At 37.6% G+C, this 20260-nt stretch overlaps 1 long non-coding RNA gene across 6 annotated transcripts in view; it reads left to right on the forward strand.

Moving 5' to 3' along the window:
• The window catches only part of LOC140342182 (uncharacterized), a 74180-nt gene extending 58729 nt beyond the window's left edge, over positions 1 to 15451 (forward strand). The window contains exons 1-4 of one of the 6 annotated variants that reach the window (XR_011923006.1): positions 3281 to 3373; positions 11445 to 11568; positions 11650 to 11811; positions 12055 to 15451. This is a non-coding gene — a long non-coding RNA (uncharacterized lncRNA). The other 5 variants (XR_011923008.1, XR_011923005.1, XR_011923009.1 and 2 more) reach the window with 5 other exon arrangements.
• The last annotated feature ends 4809 nt before the right edge of the window (positions 15452 to 20260 follow it).

The following is a 20260-nucleotide window of genomic DNA, read 5'->3' on the forward strand; positions in this document are numbered from 1 at the left end:
CAAACATCCAAAATGACTAATGGTAAGAAAATTTAGAAAGTGAGAAACAGTTTGAAGTCCAGAAAATACTACCTTCACCAACCAAAAAACATTCTAAAACACCAGCTCTTTACAAGAGGAAAACACAAAATGCAATACTTACCAGAGAGGATGCAGTTCCCCACTTTGAGGAGGTAATTTGGTCTCCTCTGCTTCAGGACCCTCCAAGTGTGTTGTAACTTCCACCCCACTAAGCTAAATCATTTGAAAAACACTAATTGTTTTCATAGATGTAAACTCTATTCATCCTGTTTCTGTGAGTGATAGCATAAATGCCAGATATACATACAAAACATAGGGCCAAAATATTATCACCCCTGCATTATGTCTGAAAATGCAGCACATTTCTTTAATTTGTTGCCACTGGAAGAACCACCAAAAAAGAGGAGAAATAAAAAAAAATATCTATGTGAGACGGGCGAATAATGCTCCATCATAAAAATCGTGATTTTGGTCCCCTCTATCCAGTGGACAGTCTCCCTTCTGGCTTCCACTGTCCTCTGGACAAAGAGTTTCCAAGCCTTGCGTCATAGCTAGGGGCCTAATTAGTGCTCTTCAAATCTAGCTAGGATTCAGCTTGGTGGGATAGAATAATGATAATTTTTCCCAATTGTATATACATACACACACACAACTAAATATGTGCATGTACATAGTCCTCACCACCAGCCTTTTAGTGGGTGAAGCGCCTGGCTGCCATGCCTCCTCTACCCGGCTCTCATCCGCAGCTCTAACCAATTGAAAGGACAATGGAAAGGCTGCTCCGTTCTCAGCTGTCATCCATGCAGAGGACTCCAGCTGCTGATGAGAGCTGAGCCGTGAGAACAGCACAGCTAGAATAATATCGTGAGACAGGCTGTTCCTCCCTGATTCTAGAGCTGTGCTGTGGCTTCTATATAAAAAAAAAACAAAATTGTGAAAATGTATTGACCCAGTGGGCATGTGTAATGACATCATAGGCACAGTGTGATAGCTGTGTATGTGAATGCTGCATGTCCGCAGTCTTACAACTCTGTGTACAAGAAGAGGGGACTCTCATAGCTAATAGTCCAAATATATCTCCAAAATCTCAGCCCACCAGATTTCAAGCATTTTAAGATATGCGGATCACAATTTAAAACACTTGAGGAAATACAACATTGGTAATGCATTTTCAAAAGCAAGTTTGCCTAGGAGTCATTCATTAAAAATTGGGGACCTCCGGGACCCCTTACATAGCAAGAAGCAAGTGTCCCCCACTTGAACCTAAATTGTCTGGTTTCTGCACCTCCCCATTTCAGATAAAATGTAGGTAAAAATTTAGGGGCACCACCCCAATTCTCCTTGCTATGTAAGTTGCACAGTGGGCCCCGAAATTTGCATTTTGGCTTAGGCGCTCCTAGATGCACTTGCTTTGGAAAAAGCAAGAACCTCAAAGAAATGGGGTTTATTAGTAGTTAGTAGACTCCTCAGTGTACCCTCAAAATTTCATGTTGTTACAAACAAGGGTTTAGGAAATCAGAAGGATTCGAGACGGTGCGTTGTTAGGCAGATGAATATGACAAACAGCCTTAACACACATTTAAATGTGTGTATGCATGGACATACATTATGCATGTCCATGCATAATGTATGTCCATGCATACACAATTTTAAATGTGTGTATGCATGGACATATATCATGCATGAACATGCACGTAGCGAGTTATGTATATCCAAACTTGCATGTAGTGTTTGCGCGAAATTATGCCCATCCACAACCATTTTTCTTTTTGATTTTTAGAATTATGTGCCCCTTACATATTGTGGTGGCTTAGGCCTTTCTACAGCCTAAATAAATTGTTCTTTTGATATCTGGAAGATCAGGCAAAGCTGAGATAAGGGGATAAAAAAAAAACACATGTACACCTATACTTCCATAGAAAACCACATTGAAATATAAGAAATGTTCTGGTGTTAAAACAAAGAAGTTCAGCCCTCTTACATGGGGGGGGGCGTTTGCTAACCCTAGGATTTAGGTACATGGAACAACAATTTAACAATTTAGTTGAAAAATCTGTATCTCATAATACAAACAATCTTTGATTACATAAATGTTTTAAATATCTGCAAAGTAACACATTCAGATATTTAGACAAATAGATATTTAGACAAATGGATATTTCGACTGCTGTCAGGAATATATAGGTATGTAATTAAATTGTGCCGTATATGTATGTCGATAACCAAAGCATTTCACCCAAATTAGGCTTCTCAGGGGTGACTTTTACGTTTGGCGTGATTGAAAGCGATAGCTTCACATCATCTAGTTACATATCAAATGTAAATAATCAGTAAAAAATAGATTAGGCTGTACATTTAGGAATACATGCAGAAATATATTCAGATGCATATAGTATGATGTTAGTATCTCTATAGAGATGTATTCATGCAATGTGCATCCACATGTATGTGCATCCACAATCAGTTACGTGCAATAATTACATAGATAAGTTAATTCTAAACAGTCTAACACATAAAATACTAGTAACGTAATATATCAAAAATACACCGTGGTCATGATGGAAGTCAAATAAAGACTTACATATTCCTTGTAGATATATCAATTATAGCAGATAGGCAGTGTAGAGGAGGACCATGTCCCAGGCACCTCTAAAAATGCAAGAGAAGCCTCCCCTATGACCTACAAGGAGGACCTACAATAAGGTAAGTATATAAAGTAAGTAAAAATAAAAAATAATAAATAAAGAGATTTTTTTTTTTAAATAAGAGGGATAAATCTTATCTGAAATGACGTACATATATGTGTGTAGATTTGGGAGAGAGAATAATATTCTTGAATTAAATAAATGTGAAGAGAAGAGATCCATATTGTTTGGTTGAATGGGTATTAGGTTGTATATAAGGTACTCTGTACTTTATATACTGGGTTACATACAAGGTACTAAATATAGTAAAAGTGTTATGAATGGATACTATAGGATAAATAAAATAAAGGAGTGCATTGAATAAGCACTCAGTAATATTGAATTACTTGGTTGGTAGTGAGAGAATATAATATCCTGGTGGTAAATATTGTGCATAATAAGGCTATAAAGAGCATAAAAGAGGGGACGGAAAATTCCCTCATAGTCCTCGATACTGTAGAATGACAAGAGACTGCAGCCACGGTCAGTGTGTAGAGAGGCAGCAGGATAGTGTAGCTAGGCAGGAGTACTTCCAGGAACTGCCTCCTAATAAGGTGGCATTCCGGAAGTCTTATCCCGCCTCGTGGAAGCCTGTGGCGTGCTTTGTCTGGGCGTGTTTTTCGCCGTCAGCAAAGCAAGGGGATCCCTTCACTGATCTGCCTACTCAGGTGATGTGCGGAAGAGGGGTGTGTTTCTACAGGCGTGCCGGCTCATTGTCCTGAGGGGGACATGCAGAGAGTGCGTGCTCAGGGCAAAGCGAGTCCATCCAATAGGACGGGCTCATGCTGGACGCGGCAGGCAGGCAGGGAGAAGGTCCCATATTCGCCTGCTTCAGTGCATCGGGAGAGATCGATGCCCCCGTCCCCGCAAGTCGGGTAGCCTGCAGGGATGTAACTGAAGGGGAACAGGGGGGGGAGTGTATATCAGTAGGAAGGTTGAGAACAGGACAATTTTAATCATAGAAGTAAATGCATACCAATGTAATAGTAAAAAAAAACATATGTCATGCTGTCATACAAAATCTTGATACATTAAAAAGAGGAGAAATGTATATGGGACCTGGGAAATGGTTTGCTTTTAATGTAAATATCCATTTGGTTTCGCATCGGGGAAAGATAGTGTCAAAATCACCTACTAGAGGGTTTGGATTGATTTTTTCCAAATTTTATACAGTTCGTGTCAAATTTATGCTCAGTTCTAACATGGAAACCTATTGGTGTCACAATTTTTCCATTCTTAATGGAGTAGACATGTTCATAAATACGTTTTTTTAACAGGTCTTTTCGTTTTACTAACGTAAAACTTACCACATGAACAGTTGATAATGTAAATGATGTCTTTTGATGGCAGTTGACATGGTATTTAGGCTTATGAGTATGGCCATTGGGTAATTAAAGTGTTGTTAAGAATCCAATTACATTGTCCACATTCCCCACAGGGGTAGGTGCTGTGGGGTCTAGTGTCTTGTTCAGTGTTATGGTGTGTGGTATAATGGCTATGAACCAAAGAGTCTTTTAAAGAACCTGTTTTTCTATATGTAATGCTGGGTTTAGAGGCCAGGTAAGTAGAGATATTTGGGTCAGATGTCAGAATATTCCAATGCTTAGAAATTAATTTGTAGACATCACAATGATATTGGTTAAAACGTGTGATGATAGGAATATGGGGAATGGAGCAGGGTTCCTGTTGTTTGAAAATGAGATTGTCCTGAGTAGGGGCACAAACTCTTTTGTAAGTGTTATTGAGATGTTTTTTACTATATGCCCTTAGCAGTAGTCTCTCGGTAAGTGCTTTTGCTTCTGATCTAAAGTCTTTTTCAGATGTACAGTAACGCTTGATTCGTAGCATTTGGCTGTACGGGATGCTGTTCACTAGGGATCTGGGATGTGAGCTTTTTGCATGTAGGACAGTGTTTCCTGCCGTTTCTTTTTGGAATAGAAATGTTCTAATAGAAAGGTCCTCAGAAATAATGATGTTCACGTCTAAAAATGAGATCTGAGTAGGGTGTGAGCAAAATGTGAACCTCAGGTTGTATTTATTCGACTGAATAGAATTGTAGAGGTCATTTAATAGGTGGTGTGGGCCTGTCCAGATGATCAGAATATCATGTATCAGATGATCATCATGTATCTAGTCCATAGCTTGATGTATGGATGAAAGAGGGAGAACTTTGCATATGATGGGGCACATTTTGTCACCATCGCGACTCCTTGGGTTGGAAGGTAGGTGATATTATTGAAGGTGAATGTGTTGCAAGTATGTACTGTAATAAAGAAAGGATAAATTGGTTATAGGTCTGAAGTGTTGAGTCACTATAAAGTAATGTGGTAGCTATGGTATTTAGGCCCTTGATATGTTGTATACTGCTGTATAAATCTTCTACATCAACAGTAATGAGCAATGAATTGGGAGAAACCTTCATATCATGTAGTTTGTGTTAAAGCTGTATTGTGTCCCTAAGATAGGAAAGAAGATTGACAACATACGGTCTAAGGTAAGTATGAATGAGGTTGCTGGCATTAGCAGAGATGGTATTAATGCCTGTTATATTGGGGCAGCCTGGTGGGTCTTGTATGTTTTTTGTAGGTTGTAGAAGGTGGATGTGACCGGGAATTTGTTCCAAAGATAATCCTTTGTCTTGGTGTTGATGCACCCTGACAGGTGTGTTTTAATAATAAAGGAAAATAATTCTTCGTAGAAGACATCCACTTTGGTGGATGGGATAATTTTGTACCATTCTTTATTTTCTAATATTTTTAGACACATTCTTTCATATTGTGTTTTATCCATAACCACAATATTACAGCCTTTGTCAGTGGGTTTGATGGTGATGTTGTGGCTATTTTCTAATCTTTTGAGGGCTGATTTCTGAGTGGGGATGAAGTTAGATGGTGCTGCTGTGCCCTGGAATTTGAAGTCTAAAATGTCTTTGGTCAATAGGTGTACAAATGTTTGTGTGTGTGCATCATAAGAAATAGGTGGAAAGTAGGTAGTTTTTTGTGTTTAACAGGTATAGGGGGATCCTCTGTTAGTAAATGGGTAGTAGGTAGGGGGAGATGGCTTTCATCATATAATTCCTGTAGAATTTTTAATGATCTGTAATCTTGGATTTTGAAGTCTTTGTATTCCAAAATATCCCTAGGTTTGTTGGGTTCAAAATCCCTTTTTTCATACATAAGTTTAAGAGTAAGGTTGTGGGCAAACAGGTGTATATCTTTGATTAATTCAAATTTGTTAAAGTGCCCCGAGGGGCAAAAAGACAGGCCCATTCTAGGAACTTCTTCCTTTGCTGGTAGGAGAATATGGGAAGATATATTATTGATGCCTAGATCTAGTTTTTTGGGGGGATCTTTGTAAGGTAATCTAGGATGGAAGCTTGTGTAGGTTTGAGGGAGTGGATCTGTAGGTTCAGAGACCCTAAAAAAGAGTCCTGTGTGTGGATTTTGGGGATGGTCCCCAGTGCGGCTGTGGTTAGGGGGGGTGGTAGTGGGACTAATTCTGGTGAAATGTTGGGTGATGGTAAGGAAGGGGGGGAGGTATGAGGTGTTGGGAGGTGTGTAGTGATGGTTGGACGTTCTGTGGATAGGGGGATGTGGGTGTGATCTGTAATGGGGCTGTAATCATTGATAGTGAGTGTCTCAAGGGAAATATTGGTATTGTTTGAGGTGGAAGGGGGTCTTGGGTGTGTGGTGGTGTGTGTTGGTGGGGTACCTGTGGTAGGGGTGGGTTCTGGGTTGGGACTGGTGTTTGGGTGATGACTGGCAGAAGATTGGTTAGATCTATCCCACCTATAAGCTTTTCTGTGGATAAAGATCCACTTGTCCTTTTGCAATTTCCTGTCTTTTTTGTTATAAATATCTGTGTTGTATCTTTCTAAGTGTGATTTGAGCAACTTATATTGTTCTGTGAATTCTTTGGAGTTCATGAGTTTCAAATTCTGGGAATAAGTATCCCAAATTTTTTGTTCTGTGGTTTCCAATTCTTTATGGTAGTAGTTAATGGGAATTTGCATTATCTTGTTGCTGCATTCAGTCAAGGTTAGTTCCCATTCATCTTTTATCCAATCAGAATTGTGGATGTTGGGAAAAATTTGAATGTGTAAGCCTGGTGGGTTGATGATTTCTGAAATGTATTTTTCAAAAAATCTTTTTATGCAAAAGTATAAGTGATTTTTTCTCCAATATAGATTTAAATTTGAAAATCAAGGAGTTGATTTTAGCTGAATTCGGTTTTGCTGACGTACATTGGTCCTCCAAAAATTCATCCCATTTAGTACCTAATACATCCATAAAAGATGGACGTGTAAGGTAAGGTAAAATGGCTATTGTAGTTACCAAGAAAACAAGAAAGAGATATATAGGAGAATCCCTGTCCCCGCATAAGCCCGTTCTTTTGGATTGACTCGCTTTGCCCCGAGCACACACTCCTCCTTGGGACAATGAGCCAGGACACCTGTAGAGACATACCCCTCTTTCGCACGTCACCCGAATAGGCGGATCAGTGAGGGGATCCCCTTGCTTGGCTGACGGCGAAAAACATGCCCAGACACAGCACGTCACGGGCGTCCACGAGGCGGGATTAGACTTCCGGAATGCCAATTTATTAGGTGGGAGTTCCTGGAAGTCCACTATCCACTACTTCACTATCCTGCTCTACACACTGACCGCGGCGGCTGTCATTCTACAATATCCAGGACTATAGGGTATCAACCCATTCCCTCTTTTATGCTCTTTATAGCCTTATTATGCACAATATTTACCACCAGGATATTGTAATCTCTCACTACCAACCAAGTAATTCAATATTACTGAGTGCTTATTCCCTGCACTCTATTTAGTACCTTGTATGTAACCCAGTATATAAAGTACAGAGTACCTTATATACAACCTAATACACATTCAACCTAACAATATGGATCTCTTCTCTTTACATTTATTTAATTCAAGAATATTAATCTCCCCCAAATCTACACACATTTATGTATGTCCTTTCAGATTTTTCAGGATTTATCTCTCCTATTTAAAAAAAAATCTTTTTTTATTTTATTTTTAATTTTTACTTACTATATGTACTTACCTTATTGTAGGTACTCCTCTAACTGATTATCTCACAATATCCCCGTGCATAGGGGAGGCTCCTCTTGCATCCTTTGAGGTCCAGAATATTTACCCATGGAACCGTGTTGCTAGTAGTACCCGGCGCTTTTCGCCAAATATGGCTTCCTCAAGGGTGTTATTTTGACAACATTTATTGGTTGCTTGCACAGGTTGTATCTAAATCAGTGAAAAATATCTTACCTGAGTGTTAAGTATCAAGCACATATTGGTATTCAGAATGTAAACAATATGAATCAATGTGCTATATGCAGCAAAATACCCTTGATCATTTAGGAATTAGAGTGATATTCAGCTATATATATGTATGACAAATTATTGTATTAGTTAATAATTTGAAATATATCAGACCAAAATAAAATTGTATAAAATAACAGTTGTTAAAAAAGTTTGGCACTTACATGATCCTGCAAGGTAGTATCCTATGCTTTTTGTGCAAAATCAGGAGGGTATGATGCCTCCGAGAGCAAAAGAAAAGATAAAAAATTTCAAAAAGATAAATGGTCATTCATAAAGCCTATAATTGGGACAAAATATCAAACAAAGGACCAAATTCAGTACAAAAAAACCCCACTGTTCCAACAGATCACCCTATTACAGAATCATCGAACTCACATACCCCTGTACACACCAGCACATTCAAAGGCAAAAAGCGCTACAAAAGCGACCACAGTGATTTTTCCACAAAAGACTCCAAACACAAACCACTGAACCCTTCCGCATCTACCTCCCCCCACCCCCCTTTCACCACCTACACTTCCTAATCCGGTTGTCGCCCTCCCAGTGACCGCTACTTCTCACCACTATTCTACTACCACCCCAGGATTTCAAGAACCCTCAATTATCACTCTCCCTACAAACACACCAACCATGTGCCACACCATCGGCTGGAAACTCTCCAGAGTTCACACCCTTACCTCACCCTTCCTTTCTAACATCTTAACCTGTACCACATCCAGGTGCCATTCCCAAAATAAAGACAAGAATCTTTTTTAGGACCACTGACCGAATGATTTCCCTCCCCCGAACAACTAAAAGGCTCAATTCCAGAATATTTCTCAAAACTTCCGCCACAGAATCAGACTTAGAAATTACTAATTTATCTTCCTATAATCTAATCCCTATGGAGAAAGAGGTTCTATGATTAGGCTTGTCGTTCTGACCCCCCCCCCCCCGGTAAACTGAATAAATTTGAACTTATTAAAGATATTCATCTATTCACCAGGAATCTCATTTCAAAACTCATGTATAGTAAACACCTACAACCAAATGCTCCTTTTGATGTAACACAAATTGAATTTTTATTTTTATTTTTACAAATTATTTTTATTTAAAAAATAAACCTGAAAATAGATGACTTCAGAACCTTGAAAATTTTACATGAACTGTACCAGGAAAGTAAAACAGAAACTGATCCCTTTACTTTAACCCCCACACCCACTCAAACATTAGAAGCTCCTACTATACCTATTAAACGCAAGAAATCAACCTTTTTTCCTCCACTCACCTATAATACCCACGTACAAACATTTGTCAACATAATGACAAAGAAAATTCTGGAATTTGATTCCAGATCCCCACATTCATTATCAAACATCTCTAAACAGCAACAACAAGCACTCATAAATTTACACAATACCAAACACATTACCTTTAAACCAGCCGATAAAGGCGGCAATATTGTTATCATGGATAACCACCAATATGTGTCTGGATATTCTGGACAATAAAGAATGGTATCTTACCAACAATAAAACAGATATAGACTTATACTATAAGGAATATTACTATGTTATCACAGAGGCACATTTATCGGGTATGATCGATACAACAACCAAAGAATTTTTGTGGATTAAACACCCAATAATACCTACATTTTATAGACTACCTAAAGTTCACAAAAACTTAACCAAATCACCTGGATGCCCCATAGTGGCGGGTATTGACTTGATTTCTTCTAGAGCTAGTAACCTTATTGATACTTATCTCATACCATACGTAACCCAACTACCATCATATCTTAGGGACACTATCCAACTACTTTAAACCTTAAAAGATATGACAGTCCCTCCCAACCCACTTCTAACCACGGTGGATGTGGAAGCTTTATACAGCAGTATACCCCATTCTTCGGGTCTACAATCAATAGCTTTTTTTCTTTAAACTGATGACATATCCCTTGGACCATATAATCAATGTATCCTTAAACTTTTGTGGTACATTCTTACCTGTAACATTTTTACATTTAATGACCAAATTTATCTGCAATCGCAAGGAGTCGCGATGGGGATGAAATGTGCCCCATCTTTTGCGAATCTGTATCTTGGACATTGGGAGAAACATCTTTTCTCCAACCCTGACTTTCACTCTTATTTTCAACACATCCTCCTGTGGCATCGCTATATTGACAATATTTTGATCATATGGACAGGTCCAAGAGATATTCTAAACACTATGTTACAGTTGCTTTTACAGAATAACTATATTCTTAAATTCACCTGGAATATTAATCCTCATCAAATACCTATTTTAGACATTTCCGATAGTATCTCCCCTGACCTTCGTATCACCACCACACTTTATAGGAAACAAACAGCTGGAAACACCATTCTCCACGCTGAAAGTGCTCACCCTAAACCTTTAATTAATAGCATCCCTTACAGCCAAATGTTAAGACTCAAGAGAAATTGTACATTACACACAGACTTCAAAATTGAAGCAAAAGCTCTTACAGAAAGGCTTCTAACCAGAGGCTACAGCAAAAAACTTCTGAAAAGATCTCCAAACTTGACACTGGAAGACTTATATCTACACGCATTCAACCCAAATTACTTATTGTAACCAGATTTAATGAACATCATCAATATATCCATCAACTAATTAAAGATCATTGGAATATCCTCACCTCTGATCCCTCTAATCATATCATCTTAGATGAGAAACCGTGTATTATATTTAGAAGATCAAGTTCTCTACGAGACTCACTAGTTGTAAGTCATTTCAATCCTCAACCTATTGATTCTAAGCAGAATAAATCGTACGGAACCTTTAAATGTGGCTCCTGTAACCAATGTGACTGGATTTTGAAAAACCAGGCACTTATATTACCCAATGGCACCACACATAAGATCCACTACCAGGTCAACTGTCAATCAGTTGGCATTATCTATCTAATTAACTGTTTATGTGGAAGATTTTACGAAGGAAAAACTAAAAGACCACTCCCCAAACGCATATATGAACACCTGTATTTAATAAAAAATGGCAAAATGATTACACCTTTTAGTTACCATGTAGGGACAGAACATCAATTTAATACTTACTGTATTAGCTTCGCAGCTCTAGATCAGATACCACCTAGTCCCAGAGGAGGCGACCATGATAAGAAACTGTTACAGGCAGAAACCAAATGGATATTTCTGCTAAAGGCCAATTGCTTTCCGGGTCTAAATGATGCTTTTAGCTTTAAACCCTTTTTTATAACATCATAATCCATATATCATATATGTCATTTAATTGAGTAACAGACTTGAAAGGATTTCTCTGAATACTTCCTTAAATCAAATAATTTTATGAGCATATATATGTTTTGTTATTATAATGACTGATATATTTTGGTTCCAAGGTACTGTATTTGTTTGATTATCTATTCCTGAGTCCTGAGTGGCGTCCCTTGGATCTCCCTACTGCTCTGCACATAACCTAATCCCGAACTAAGCTACATCATTTTCACATATCTACCACAGAAGGTAATATTACTCTAACACTGTTTGCAGTTACTTCCATATTATCTTTTTGAACACAAACGTATACCATATATTTATTTTTAGATCCCTAATTTGCTGTATTGGGGTCTTAGCAAATCTGCTACAAGATTGTTCATTCATACTATAGAGAAGAGTTTATCTGCATCTTTTTGCAAACATCCCTCGGAGGCATCATACCCTCCTGATTTTGCACAAAAAGCACAGGATACTACCTTGCAGGATCATGTAAGTGCCAAAATTTTTTAACAACTGTTATTTTATACAAATTTTTATTGGTCCGATATATTTCAAATGATTAACTGATACAATAATTTGTTGTACATATATATAGCTTAATATCACTCTAATTCCTAAATGATCAAGAGTATTTTGCTGCATATAGCACATTGATTCGTATTGTCTACATTCTGAACACCAATATGTGATTGATACTTTAACACTCAAGTAAGATATTTTTCACTGATTTAGATACAACCTGTGCAAGCAACCATCACATGATGTCAAATAAACACCCCTGAGGAAGCCATATTTGGCGAAACCCGTCGGGTACTACTAGCAACATGACTCCATGGTTTAATATTCTGTATGGCAAGTTAATGTTTTTGACTGACGAGATGCTGCATGTCTAGTGCCCTCTGTGGCCTATGTTGGACCACAAGAAACTATTGTGGTCCAATTTGACCTTGTAATTTTCTGAATTGCATTCAGCGCCCCCTAGGGCTCCAATTATATTGTTGTTGACCACTAGATTGTTTAGTGGCCCTTTTCTTATGGTATGTTTCACCATGTTTGTTTTATATACAATATAAATACATTGTTTGTGCCAAAAAAACCCTGCTCAATCTCTCTTTTTGATTTCATGATTTTTTCATACATTTTGAGGGTTGGCACCTAATTTACTTTTGTAGAAAAAGTGTGATATATTACCACCAATATTCAATCGAATTACATACAATTTATTCCTGACAGTCGATTGTCTAGTGCCCATTGGGGCCCATTTGTCTAAATATCTGAATGTGTTACTTTGCAGATATTTGAAAAATGTATGTGATCAAAATTGTTTATATTATGATATACAAATTTTTCAATACAACTAAACTTTTACCAAAAAAACTTATTTTTTCTTTGTTGTTCTATGTAAATAAGTACCTGTGATTTTGACCCATCAGGGGTGAAAAACTGTGCTAGAAATTAATTAGGCAGAACAAACATTTAAAGGCACTAAGAAACAAATTAGCCAAACAACAATCTGGCTACAAAAACAATACCATAGCATTAACATTAGCTTTCTCATTTCAAGATTGACATTGAATTATTCAAAGTGTAAAACAAGAAAATCAGCTATTGTATCAAATGGTAAGGAAAATAAAACAATGTAGTAACATAGATTAGGATAAGCCCAAAAACAAGACCTCCTCCTCAAGGGTCCAAAAAACAGACGAAGAAAAAGCAACAGACAACACCCTTTTATGCACATAGCTATGCGAACAGCTGCTAGGAATTCATCTGTAATTGAGACATGCGCAGTGTGTGAAGTTTGGATGTTTGATAGTTTTTGGGAGTTTGTTATTCCATAATCAATTGTTAACCTTCCTAGTGGTTCATTTCTTTTCGGTTTTATATGTCTAAAAGCGGTACCTTGTTTTTCATGAGAATTTATTTTGCAGTATAATAATATGAGTATAATAAAGTTTGAAACACAAAATCATGTAAAAACAATAAATTGAATAAATTAAAAATCTATATATTTAAAAAAAAAATTTTAAATTTTTTTAAATTAAAAATAAAAAATACACATTATACTCATACTAATATAAATACTGTAAAAGAAATGTACTGCTTTTACACATAAAAATCCAATGTATTGCATTTTGTATTAATGCAATACAAATGGATTTTGAATTTGCCGCCCGCCCCGCCGGCAATGTACACACGCACTGACGTCACCGGGAACTCCCGGTGACTCATCGGATGCAGAATCAGGAAGAAAAAAAAAGACGCAGTTTGCGGCGCTGGACGGCACAGGATGCCGGCGGATCAGGTAAGCACTCTATTTACTAACCTTCCAATAGGTTAACATACCCCGAGTGTGACTCGGGGTTACCACTTTTAGCTTTAGCTTAACTTCAACTTTTTTCTACCCCAAGTCACACTCGGGGTTACCCTCTAGGGAGGTTAATATGATGCTTTATACTTGACGGGGTATTTATTTATTCAAATCTTATACAGGAAAAGGAATCAAATAAAATGTCCTGTCTCACAGTGTTGTTTCATTTTTTTGCCTTTGATTGCACTCGGCCAATTGCCTTACGTTTTCTCTAAGGCATTATTACAAGCCAGAAAATTGTAAAACCGTCCAAAAAAGTATGTAAAAAAATAAGCAAAAGGCACACTGTCACTGAGAAATACACACACGTACATACACACATGCAAATATACTTCTGACATATACCACAGCGCTGTACAAAGATCAGCGGTGCACTTACATGTGTCTTAGTCATATTTCTAGCAGTTTTGGTTTAAACGTCTCGATGCATTTTCGAGTGAGGGTGGAACATAGCAAGTTTAGTTGAAATGTCTCCATGGGTTTCAAAGTGATGACACACACATACATACATCCAAATAAAGCTCTGATATATAGCACAGCGCTGTACAAAGATGATTGGTGCACTTACATGAGTCTCAGTCATATGTATAGTAAGTTTGGTTGGAATGTCTCTAAGTTTTCCAGTGATGGTGGAACATACACACATACATACACACATACATCCATACATCCAATTTTATATATATAGATTTATATAGCTCTGACATATACCATAGTGCTGTACAATGAAACACTAAGCTAGACCCATCAGTCTCTGTACCGAGGAGCTGATACTCCAATGTCCCCCCACAGTCACACACTATTATTATACATTTATATACCTCTGATATATACCACAGCGCTGTACAAACATCAGCGGTGTCATAAGTCCAGAAAGTTTTTTTTAAATGTCTCGATGCGTTTGCGAGTGATGGTAGAACATAGCAAGTTTGATTAAAAAGTCTCCATGGGTTTCCTAGTGATTACCAAATATAGCTCTGACATATAGCACAGCGCTGCACAAAGATCAGCGGTGCACTCACATGAGTCTGAGTCATATATCTAACAAGTTTGGTTAAAAAGTGTTGATGCATTTCAGTGATGGTGGAACATACATACATACACGTTGAAATGTCTCCATGCGTTTTCTAGTGATGATATATACACATATATACATACATCCAAATATATCTCTGACATATAGCACAGCGCTGTACAAAGATGACTGGTGCACTCACATAAGTCTTAGTCATATGTATAGCAAGTTTGGTTAAAATGTCTCCATGCGTTTTCGAGTGATGGTGGAACATACATACATACAATTTTATATATATATAGATTTATATAGCTCTGACATATACCATAGTGCTGTACATTGAAACACTGAGCTAGACCCATCAGTCTCTCATCAGTCTCCCATCAGTCAGAGAAGCTGACACTCTAATGTCCCCTCACAGTCACACACGATTATTATTCATTTATATACCTCTGACATATAACCACAGCGCTGTACAAAGATCAGCGGTGTCATAAGTCCAGCAAGTTTTTTTTAATTGTCTCGATGCGTTTCCGAGTGATGGTAGAACATAGCAAGTTTGGTTGAAATGTCTCCATGCGTTTTCTAGTGATGACATACACACATCCAAATATAGCACAGCGCTGTACAAAGGTGACTGGTGCACTTAAATGAGTCTCAGTCATATGTATGGCAAGTTTGGTTGAAATGTCTCCATGCGTTTTCGAGTGTTGGTGGAACATACATACACACACACAAACATACATACATCAAATTTTTTTAAAATATATATATATATATATATATATATATATACACACACAGGGAAAGAGATATAAGATAAGTATATAGATAAATATATAGGATAGGATATATAGATAATTATAATTAAAATAAGATACTCACTCTATACCCGATCCTGCGTGTGTCTCCTCTCCTCTCTGGCAGCAGCGTGTGTCTCCTCATGGCTGCAGTGCAGAGCGAAAGAAGCCGGCACAGCGCCCCCTGCTGTTTCCTGTCCTAACTGCCGTACAGTGGAAAAAAATATATATATATATATATATTTGTAATATATCATGGACTATGGTGGTGATATGTGGAGTGGTACAGAAATAATTATGGAATGTGATATTTCATGATATGTATGTTGTTGAAGAACTAAAATGACTTAATAATGTGCATAAATACAAAGCATGAAATCACATCAGAGGTGCAAAGTTCAATACATCTGTGTCCTTATTTACTCAATGAAAACATGAGGTTAGGTATTATAATATATTATGAAAAACCAACAATAGCTTATTGCTATGTATAAAAAATAAAGATAACAAATTTACGTAACTACAAAACATACAATCACCGCAGAAATATATATCTATCAGCAGAAATACATATCTATTCTTGTTTGAAACATTGTGCCATATCAATAATAAGATCAAATAAGATGGTATGATCCAGGTATAGGATAAGGATATTTTCTATTTTTATAGAAATGATTTGAATGTATACACTCATTCAGTCCCGGATATTTTGTAGCGTTTAGCCTAAATATCTATTTAGTTTCATTTTGTACACGGCCCTTTGAATTTTTACACGCCCCCCAGGGCAGCTTTATTTTATAGAACACAAGCTTATCCTAATGTGGCTAGGCAGCTCTGAGCAAATAACAGGGAATTTATATTCACACTACGTATGTGCATCCCCCTTTCTATGTCATGGGGAAATCAATCCTCCTACTACTGGTACAATGCATGCGTGGCCAACTGGTCTGACGTGCAGTCTTACCCCTAGGACCTATTTTTGGTGGATCAACACACATACAGCCTCTGGCTTCCAGAATTCATATGCTTCCTACCCAAGCGGCTATAATTTTTCTTCTTTATTTATCCTGAAGATGTACTTTTCTTATCCCTTCACAAATCTATTTATCTCTAAATTTAGTCATTTTTATACCCTTATGCATAACCTAACATAACCCTTTTTCTCCTTCAAGGATTGGTTTATTAGTTCCTGCCTTGCTTTATAAAAGGAACAGGTTCCATCCTCTAAGTCCTATTGAATATTCAGTCTCATAATCCTTTGATCTTCTCCATGTAAGTAACCCCTATATATTACAATTATTTCCTATAACACATCAAGCCCTATATTACCTTTTCCACAATATTCTCAAATTAATGTGCTTCCTAATAAATTTACTTCACTTTAACTCATACCTATCAGCAACTCCAGAACCAAGTAAGTAACCCTAGAACTTAGTACGTGACATGTTTTGCTACCCTTTATATACATTGGACAACAATAATCACCTATGTCTATAGGATTAGATGAAACCAAACACCTTAACCTCTCTCACCTCATTCTTTAGATATAACAAACCTAAATTAGTCTATGAATACTGGTGTCCCTATACCCAGCTATATCACTGGAGAACAATTTTTAGCAAAATTTTTGTTGACTTAAATGTTTAAGCATATTTACACTAAAATAGTTATGCTGATTCTGAAAGTGCAGTTAGTTTTCTTCTATCATGTCATGTTTTTTACTGCTTATATTAATGCGATTACTGTAGCGTGGATTTGTATAGGCTATTCATTTACACACAAGACTGTGTGGTCAGAGGTTGTGTGCTGCTCTACGTAGTGAATAAGCAAAATTTATTTTTCCACTTACACACTCTCTGCTGTTTCTCATAAGTGCCTAAACAACCCTGATTCATTTTGTTATATCTGTGGCAATTTCACCATTCCCAGTCAAAGGGTGAACATCAGCACATTTGTAGAGCAAGCCTATTTGGCATATTTCAAAGTTAAACTTGGTGATCAAGATAAGTCTTGGGCCCCTCATAAGGTGTGCAAACAGTGTGTCAAGGGTTTACGGATATGGACAAAGGGAATACATGATAGGATGCCATTTGGTATACCTATAGTTTTGCGAGAGCCAGGAGATCATTTCAGTGACTATTACTTTTGTAAGTGAAAAGGCTATAACATGAAAAATAAATGTAACAGAGTATCGTAGTCTACCATCGGCTATACGCCCTATACGGCTCATTCAGATGAAATCCCAGTGCCGGTTTTCGTTACACACTACCCTCTCTTGAAGAACATGATTATGGTGATGAACTAGGTGACAACAATGATGAAGAGTTTGAAATTGAAGAGGACTCTGTTCGTAAGGGATTTGATCAGTATGAGTTGAGTGATTTGGCATGTGATTTTAGACTATCGAAGAAGGCTTCAGAACTTCTAGCATCAAGACTGCGTGAGAAAAACTTACTTGAAAAAGGAACTAAAGTATTGTACTTTCGAACTAGAGAAATTGCATTTCTGCAGTACTTAAGAACTGACAGTGGCTTTGTATACTGCCATAACATACCTGGATTTATGGAGGAATTGGGCGTTCCAATCTATAACTCAACTGAATGGCGACTTTACATTGATAGCTCAGAGCGGAGCTTAAAGCGTGTCCTCCTTCACAATGGCAATATATTTGGGTCAGTCCCAATTGGCCATTCAGTTTCTCTTTGTGAAGAATATGCAGGCATAAAGAGAGTCATTGAGTTGTTGCAATATCACCAACACAATTGGGTCATTTGGTGTGTTGACCTTAAAACGGTATGCTTCCTTCTTAGACAGAAACGTGTATACACCAAGTATCCCTGTTATCTGTGCATGTGGGACAGCAGAGCTCATTAGAGGCATTGGGTGGAAAAGAATTGGTCCCCAAGATCTGCCCTAAAACCAGGTAATCCAAATGGTCACATAAGCCACTTGTTGATAGAAAGAATATTATATTCCCGCCTCTGCACATGAAACTGGGTTTGATGAAGCAGTTCGTTAAAGCTTTGCCAACTGAAGGAGACTGTTTCAAGTACCTCATTTTGGCATTTCCTAGCCTGTCATTTGAAAAAATAAAGGCCACACCGGTTTGATGGTCCACAAATTCGGCAGCTCAAATATGAACATTTCATCAAGACAATGTCAGAAGTCGAAAATAATGCTTGTTTATCATTCAAAGCCATTGTCAAGGACTTTCTTGGAAACACACAAGCAAATAATTACACAGAAATTGTCCTCTTTTGGAGAGCTACAAAATGCTTGGTTGCAATATGAGCATCAAGGTGCATTTTCTGCATAGCCATCTTTCTAACTTCCTGGAAAACCTTGGTGCAGTCAGTCATAAGCAAGGTGAACGATTCCACCAAGATTTGAAGGTCATGTAAGGATGGTATCAGGGTAAATGGGATGTACATCTGATGGCTGTCTATTGTTGAAGCATCCGACTGGATTGTCCTAACACTGAGCACTCCAGGAAAAGCTATAAGCATAAATGTTTACCTTAACCACTTACCCGATTAATTTTCAAATGTTTTACTGTAAAAAAAAAAAAAAAGTCATAGAGTAACAATAAATCCTTCGTATGAACAAAAGAAATTTAAATAAACAGTATATTCAAGGTATTATTTCATTATTTTTTCATTGTATGTAAAATTTTGTATGCGATAGCAAAAAACTGGGGTCATTTCTGGATTCACCATCCAAAAATTTGTAAAAAACAAGTGTAAGATCTAAATCAACAAGATTCCCCGGTGTATTTATTCTGGTTTTTACTGTACCTACCTACCTGAATATACTATGCATATATTGAAACTTATACACATTGACACTCAAAAAATTAGATTTTTCTTCTATACATATCTGTTGACTTAATTTCCACTACCACATTTTGGTCTAATATTGTTGGTAGTCCTGAGGCTGAGGAAAGGACCAATGAGGCAGCACAGCTAAGTAGAGCAATGTGACCCTTGCTGCATGCTTGAAAGGCACTAGAAGTTTTATTCAGAGCACAATGCTGCCACTGACAGCATGGTCCAGAGACAAATGTTTAGTAGGGGCAAAGATAAAGTAAACTGTTTTGGAAAAGTAATGGTGGCTAAGTACCTACCACTGTGGGGCAGTGTAGGCCATGAACAGAAAGGGGGCTATTTGCCACAGCAGATGAAATGCCAGTAGCTCTGCCAAGCTAGCATTTAGAAGCAAATGGAAAAAGTATTTATGCTGTGGTACCATTGTTACTGGAGAGGGCAGAGAAAATGGTAGCAGTCCCTGCTAAGATTCCAGGTCAATAACAGTCTTCAAAGCGTATTTATTGTTTTCTAGAAAAGCCCTCTAATTCCCCGTTAGACTTTTCTTCCTCTTGCAGGATGCAGCTGTTGTGGTAGTGATTTTACCAGGGGAATGTTGGGGAAGGGGGAAATGCACCAAATGGGGGAGAAGGAGAAGGGAAGACAGCCCTGTAGTGTCTCTATTAGGTGCTTTTCATACCAAGCTCTGTAAAAAAGAGTCATGTACTTGAACAGATATGTCATACCCAAGTAGCTGATGCTTTTTTGCAACTTTCACTGCAGTTGCAGACTTTAGGACTACTGTAAGCAGTAAAAAGAAGTAGCACTGTTTGGAGAAGAATGGCTGTCAAGTTCCATGTGGAGAAAGACAGTAGTCTTTGTGAGCCTGTCAATACTTTCTTTGGCTGAACTGGTTCACAAATATTAATTCTAATTGTTTGATCTTATC

The sequence above is a fragment of the Pyxicephalus adspersus genome, chromosome 12, assembly GCF_032062135.1.
Source record: "Pyxicephalus adspersus chromosome 12, UCB_Pads_2.0, whole genome shotgun sequence".
Classification (NCBI taxonomy): Eukaryota; Metazoa; Chordata; class Amphibia; order Anura; family Pyxicephalidae; genus Pyxicephalus; species Pyxicephalus adspersus.